At 33.8% G+C, this 8,182-nt stretch overlaps 1 non-coding gene across 1 annotated transcript; it reads right to left on the bottom strand.

Moving 5' to 3' along the window:
* Window positions 1-2,893: 2,893 nt before the first annotated feature.
* Window positions 2,894-2,997, bottom strand: LOC128248425 (U6 spliceosomal RNA). The gene has a single exon (XR_008264667.1). It is a non-coding gene; the product is annotated as a U6 spliceosomal RNA (small nuclear RNA).
* Window positions 2,998-8,182: the final 5,185 nt, after the last annotated feature.

Raw genomic sequence — 8,182 nt, forward strand, 5'->3', positions numbered from 1 at the left:
AATATAATAAATATAATATAATATAATATAATATATTATATTATATTTATCTTATGATATTTACTTTACTTTATATTATACTCATTTATTGTGCTTTTAATTATAAATTTTTCTATATGTGATAGTGGATTTTCACCGATGAGTTCTTGAAAATTGGTTATTTTCCCTAAAACTATATATATATATATATATATATATATACACACACACACACACACACATGCACTCTCACACACACATATGTATACATAGAAACATAGACATGCACACACACACACACATGCACAGACCCATGTGTGATCCAAATAACTCACATTGAAGTGAATTAATTATTTAACTTTATCACCGAAATATCTACAATAAAACACAATTAACAAGTAATTGCAGCTGGACTTGAAACACAACATGACTTACTATCAACTTAATAAAAAATTTTCCTTTTATCCCTGCACATTATCATTGGCTTAACATCTGTTTTTTTTTTTTTTCTTCCATACTAGCATGTGTGAGAAGGGTTTAAATAGCCTTTATCCATTCAACCTTATCCGGTGTTATCTCATTCATCAAGTATAGCATCCTACGATCTAATCTAATTATATTGTCCAAAGTTTTCTTTAATCAAACACTGCTGTTCCTATACTTTGTCATTTCTGTTTAAAAATTTAGATTACGTTTTGAATTTTACAGGCCAGATCTTGAATCAGATAAATTGAATTGTTTGTATATTACTAAAAATGCTTACTGAATTAATAGTTGTTCATGTCATTAACATCTTTTTAGGTAAGTATCACTTAAATAGTCCAATACATTACTAACTTTTAGATATTTAAAAAGTATCAACACAAAGATATAATGTCACTATTCCTATTTTTACTTTTGTTGACAACTGAGAGGGGTGAAGTCTTTACACTGATATATAAATTTGAGATTATTGATTGGGTGAATCTTGTTCAAGATGGATAACATTTCTTTGTAGTTCATAAATTAAAACAACACCATTACCTATTTTCTAAATCAATGTTTCCTTAGAAATCATTTTAAGTTAATCTAGTTATTATCATTATTCAGTAGTCATATTTTCATAACGTGCTTTCACTGTACTACTTATTGCAGCTCTGGGTGCCTTGGGTATGTGCTGTGGTTTGTTGTGGTGCTCTTAATTTTACTGTATTGAAAGTGTTTTATGTAGGATGTGTGTGGTGCCTATTAGTGCTATTTATTGTAAGTCCCTGTGTTTTTGTTAAATATAGGTGCAGGAGTGGCTGTGTGGTAAGTAGCTTGCTTACCAACCACATGGTTCCGGTTTCAGTCCCACTGCGTGGCACCTTGGGCAAGTGCCTTCTACTATAGCCTCGGGCCGACCAAAGCCTTGTGAGTGGATTTGGTAGACAGAAACTGAAAAAAGCCCGTCGTATATATGTGTATATATATATGTATGTGTGCATGTATATGTTTGTGTGTCTGTGTTTGTCCCCACAACATCGCTTGACAACTGATGCTGGTGTGTTTACATCCCCGTAACTTAGCGGTTCGGCAAAAGAGACCGATAGAATAAGTACAAGGCTTCCAAAGAATGAGTCCTGGGGTCGATTTGCTCAACTAAAGGTGGTGCTACAGCATGGCCACAGTCAAATGACTGAAACAAGTAAAAGAGTAAAAGAGTAAATTTGTCTGAATGTTTTTTTTATCATAACTAATGCTTCTGTTTTTAGGCTCCACATTCGAGTTACCTCTATTTCCAGATCATTGTATTTTCAAATTTCTCCATTTCTTTTAGAGAAATATTGTCATCTGTTGGTATTGATACATCAATTAGAAAGCAGTTTTTTCTTGGTGATCTCTAACAACTATTTCCAGCTTATTGGCTTTAATTTCTCTGTGTGTATTGGTATATCCCAGAGTATGGTTGCTTTCTCATTTTCTGTGATCTTTTCTGGCATGTGCCTATACCATCTTTTTTCTGTTGCTATTCCATAGTGTTGGCATAGCTTCCAGTGTTTATAGGTCCCAACTCTGTTGTGTCTGTGGATATATCCCTTCTTAGCCAGGACTGGGCAGCCAGAGACAATATGATTTATTGTTTCTTCTCCATTACCACATGTTCTACAGTTACTTGTATTTCTTTCATTAGGTGTTTTTGGTGATTTCTGGTGGGAAGGCTTTGATCTTGTTCTACATTTAAAAATCCTTCAGTCTCTGCTTTGTGCCCTGAGTTTCTCAGCTATCATTGGGATTTTGCTTTGTCTATTTTTTAATTTTTTTTCTGTTTAGTTTAACCCATTATTTGCTGCCATCATTCTAGTGCAGTTTCCTTTCTATGGACATCAGAGCAAAAGCTATGAACTGGTATGCCTACAGAGTATAATTTCATGACTCTTAATAAAAGTAGCTCTTGTGGCCAAGACTTGAAATCCTTTAAATGCTAAAAATCTTATCTATCACAGATTTAACATTCCTTATTAGTTGAGCACATGTGCAGAGACAGTTTGAATTCAACATTTTCTTTCCTTGTATATGTTATGGTATATGATGTATTTAAGAATGAAGTTACAACAATAGTACAGGTTTCATATTTGAACTGCTAAAATTGAAATGACTGTGACAAGCATGCTTCACTTTTGTTGAATATTATTCATGTAACCTCTGTTTGAGTAAATAATCTTATATGGCTAATGCTGTTGTTATTTTTGTCTCTTAGTTCAGTTATTCACCAAATAATTTGCTAGATATCATAATATATAATGTAATAACAACTATTATTTTCACATACAATATGCTACTTTATTTTTCCAGAATTGAATCATTCTACATCATCTGACATTGATGCTATTTTTCTGTTCTGTTGCTGGTTTCCATCATTGGACTATAGCTCTATTGAGGTACTACTTTGATTAAAAATATGGGACACTTCACAAATTTATATGACACCATTGACTAACAGTCATGCTAATCTTTTCTGTGTCTTACCAATTTTAAAACATGTACTACAGAAGTTACATATATGAACTGAAAATATATCTAAATTATAGTTCAAATGTAAATATGATTTTTTGGATCTAAAACCTCACCTGAAGTCCAGAAAATCAATGACGACACTCAACTAAGCCTAGTCCCCAGGGTGGATGCAACCAATGAGCGTGAGCTACAAAAGAAATCTATGACAAAGACACTGACATCAATATCCAACATTTGTGAGATATGGAATGATATTCCATATGTCATAGATATGGAATGACAATGCTTCCTACATGTGTGGAATGGTAAAATATCATGTTCATGAGTTTACCAGTTATACAAAGGTTCACACATCCTGGAGTCAACTGGATTAGATTAGAAGAAACAACTACAGATGAAAACTACAAATTGTGGTACAGTAGAGATAGTCCGCAATACTAAAATGGAAGGGGATTCATCACCAACAAGAACAAAGAAAACTCAGTTACTTGTTGACTGTCAGTATGCAGCAAACTTGTTGCATTACATATTGTTGCATAACTGCAGTATATTGCCATTATACAAGTTTATTCTCCATTATTCGAATATGATAATGTAGATAGAATTTCAAGATGACCTACAGAAAAACCATCGCAACAGTTCCGAAGAAAGATGTCAGCATTATTGAAAATGGGCACACACAGTGGGGCATTTACTATTAGAGAAACAAATGATTGTGGACTGTGACTTTTAAGCAGACACAAGCCTTTCCAAAGCAACATGAGCCAATTCATTGATCTCAAGACATAACAAAGAATGACATAGCATGCTCTTAATGGCAAGACTAATAACAAGATTGACTTCATCATTAAATATGACAAGTTTAAGTCCAATATAAGATAGAGAGACTATGGCGTGATACTGATGATACTCAAGTTCTGGTTAAGAATTATCAATAAGCAAAGAACTCTATGTATAAGGTACGATGTAGACAAATTAAATAATTCAGAGATTCCAGTAATATCTGAGATCAATATTGGTGGCAGGTTTGCTACCCTCCACTTACAAAAAGATATTAACTCTGACTGACAACAGCATGCACCTTGAGAAACAGCTATAGATGTGGTAGGAAAAGCAAAAAAAAAAAAAAATCTGGATCACTAATATCCTGAACTAATGCAAAACAAAATGAAACTGAAGTAAATCAATAATAGAGCATTGTAAATAAGTTCAGAGAAAGAATGAAAGAAAATAAGGAGCAGCAGAAGGCAGACCAACGTAGTAAGATGAAATCTGTGATAAAAGATGATAGGTCTGCTTTTGAAACCTGTTGAGGACAAAAAAGAAAAGGTCTCTTCTTACTGATGAGACTGTTTGTATAAAATGATGGTCAGATTATTGCAAGAACTTTAGAGCAATGAAGTCAGTTAGGACACTGCCATCTTGAATAATGTTTTCAGTAATAACAGAGAACTTGCAAATGCTTCATTACACCAGGAGGAATCTTAAGAGATATTAGGCATATACAGAGAAGGAAAATCACAAAATACTAAAATCACCCAAGCAAAGTACCTGAAACATGATACTATACAATAGCTGAGCCCAAGATACTATATGCTAGCTGAGCCTGAAACCATGTAATCATGATACAAATTTAATCACAAAGCCATAGATATTCCCTTCCACCCAACCATGCCTGTGCACTAACCACACAGCCATACTTTAAATTCAAAACACATGTCCGTACCACAAGCTAGGTCAGATTAAATTTTGAGCAAATAAATGAGGTAAGATGCACATTCAGGTCAATTTACAAATGAAAATGAATGCTGAATATGTACTGTAAAATTCATCTTATGTTGTGTGATATTTGTTTTGTTTTCCAAATGCATATAACAGTTTCCTCTCCCTTTTTTTTTGTTTATTGTTTTTAAAACCAGTCAGTGACACACACTTTCTGATCATATCACAGGAACAGGAAATGTTCTTGGATATTTTCTACTGATAAAGCATACATAAAGCAATTTTAAAGATCTTCACACAAGAATATTTTCCTATAACAATATCTTTTTTTATGCATGTACTTATGATTTTTTTTCTTCTAACAACACATATTTTTGTTTTATATTTATTCCTTTATCTTATCTATATGTTAGTATAAGTGAATAGAACTGAATGACTACGTATATGCATATGTTGTAAGATACACTATGCATAAATCTCCATCACTTTACAGATGAAGATGCATCTATTGTAAGATGAAATCTGACAACTCTCAAAGAAAGCTAATTTTATTGAAATATGCTTTTTATGACTGCAAACTATGTTAGATAGAAAAATGCTAAAACAGTAAAGTAAACAACATTCAATAAAAGCACAGAATCTCTGTTAGTCTTTCATTGTAATGAGTTACATTCTGTGAGTACCATTATTGAAGAACATGTGAAACTCGTACATTCATGATATTAGTGGTAAATGATGCCTTTTCAAGTATTTCAGCACCAGCTATATAGATATTTAATAAAATCCATCTTCTATATACATATATATCTATATGTGAATGTATGAATTATATACTGTAGACGAGGAGTTATTTTTGTAAACCAAAAGAAAAGAGCACACTTGCATATTAGATAATAGAGTAGGTATATTATTTATAGAGTATTATAACTTTAGCCCCATAACAGGCTATTGAATGGTTTCATACAAAATAATCCTCTGTACAATGGCAGAATAATTAGGTACTTGTCAGACATGGCTGAGTGGAAATGTATAACTTGGGCTCTTTTGTATTTGAGGTTTGAAAAGAACAGATACGATCAACAATTTACAGAGTTGTTGCAAAAATAGTGGAACACAAAACACAAAGGCTTGCATTTGTCTGTAATTTTTATTTCATATTTTCCTGTTCTTTTCCCCTGCAATTCTGTGACTCATTGACTGAATGGTATCTTTTCAAACCTCCAGTACAAAAGAGCGAATCCTTTACATTTTGCATCAACCATGTCTGATGAGTGTTTAATAATTCTTTCATAGTAGGGAAGATTTTTTTGTACAAAACCACTCAATAATATTAGCTGTTATGAGGTTAAATAGTTTATAAAATATATGTATAGTAATTTTTAAAAAAGTATACCTAACAAGGGGAATGAATGTATCACTAGAAGTTTTGACAAATAGCAATTACATTTAGAGATAACTCTTATATTAGTTTGCCTCCTTAATTGCAATAACTAATATTGGGTTTGTATTAAATGGCTGCTCCTTGTTTTAAACACTCACAAATCCTTATGTGTATACATAGAGAAAGGAATTTCTTTACAAAAAGACTAAAATTCATGATAACAAGGTTTCTGACAGCAATAAGCACTAAGATAACAGCATTCATCTGAAAATGGGAAACCCATGATCCACCTATGCACTACATAAATAAAACCTTTAACTGCACTTTTCACAATAATCTTCAACCAAAACTGTGAGATAATCCTTTTGCAAAACATGTTCTTCAACTACATTGCTATCAAAGATAGCCCTTCAGTCTTGAGTTATGGCTTTATATTCTTTCTAATCCACTAACACAAAGGCCTCTTTTTGTCTGTTTCCACTAGATGCATCACCACTATCAAATTAACTTGATACACAGCTTTCCTCCTTTTCCTGCTTGAATGTGTCACGCCCTTACCAGATACTTAACCTTATCATGGAATACTATTCTATAGGAAGTATAATTTGAATCATCATCATCATCATCGTTTAACGTCCGCTTTCCATGCTAGCATGGGTTGGACGATTTGACTGAGGACTGGTGAAACCGGATGGCAACACCAGGCTCCAGTCTGATTTGGCAGAGTTTCTACAGCTGGATGCCCTTCCTAACGCCAACCACTCAGAGAGTGTAGTGGGTGCTTTTACGTGTCACCCGCACGAAAACGGCCTCGCTCGAAATGGTGTCTTTTATGTGCCACCCGCACAAGCCAGTCCAGGGTCACTGGCAACGATCTCGCTCGAAAATCCTACAGGAGCCAGTCAGGCGGTACTGGCAACGGCCACGCTCAAAATGGTGCATCTCATGTGCCACCCACACAAGAACCAGTCCAGGGGCACTGGCAACGATCTTACTTGGCTTGCCGGGTCTTCTCACGCACAGCACATTTCCAAAGGAACCCCATAAAGATGTTTCAGCACTGCAGTGCCCAAAAGTTTGTGAAGGCCATAAGACACAGACACTTACACTGTTGAAAATCTATTATTATGCAGGGTAACAAAACTTTTATTTTGTCTTTGGTTAGTAAGTGTTATTTCTTATTTGCTTCTATCTAGGAAGCAAAGGAAATGACTACTATTCCCTTCAAACTTTGCTTTTGTGACCTGGGCATCAATGTTTTGAAACTGACATATTTACCATTACATTTCAGACAGATTCAGTATTGAGTAGCTGAAGGAGTAATATTGTTGGAGCAAATGTTTTGCTCAATACCACAGATTTGCTTGTCAGTCACTTGATCTTAGCCACTTGATCATGTCCCTAAGTAGCTGACATTACATATGCATTTCTGATCATGAGCAAGAGTAGTAGGGGGACATCATAGCCATATGTTGCAAGGGATTCTTTAGGGTTTCAATAAATGTAATAAAAGCAAAGTTTAAAGGAAATATTAGCCGTTTTCCATACTTTCTAGGGAAAAGTAAATAGAAAATAACAGTTTCTAACCTAAGGGCAAAAATCGTGTTACATAGTGTAATCATAATAAAATTGCATGAGCATCAGAAAAATGTCATTTGTATTCATATGAATAATTTCTAATATGTCTGTATTGGCTCAAAACCCTAAAAATGAAGCCATGCACCTTCACACTAGTCAAGTATTGAAGATAATTTATCAACTATTCTCTCTCTTGAAATTTGTGACCGTTATAACAAGTCACTTATTATAATCACTTGGGAGATAGATGGCAAAATCTGAAGAATTATGGACAAAATGTCTTGCAGAATGGAATTATGTCCCTTTACAGTTTCCATTCCAGCATTTTGCTATATTCGTCTGGTAAGGGTCCATAAAAACAATAATAGCCAAGTACTAGATACAATATATTACACTATACCCTCTCCTAAAATTTTGTGGCATTGTGCATTATATAGGAAATCATTTTATTACTAGAAATCTGGAGTAGCAGTTACTTTCCAACAAATTGGATGTTAGTTTAATTTCAGATCTAATTAGAATAGGCCTTAATGCTTAAAAGGATGA

The sequence above is a fragment of the Octopus bimaculoides genome, chromosome 7 (genome assembly GCF_001194135.2).
Source record: "Octopus bimaculoides isolate UCB-OBI-ISO-001 chromosome 7, ASM119413v2, whole genome shotgun sequence".
Classification (NCBI taxonomy): domain Eukaryota; kingdom Metazoa; phylum Mollusca; class Cephalopoda; order Octopoda; family Octopodidae; genus Octopus; species Octopus bimaculoides.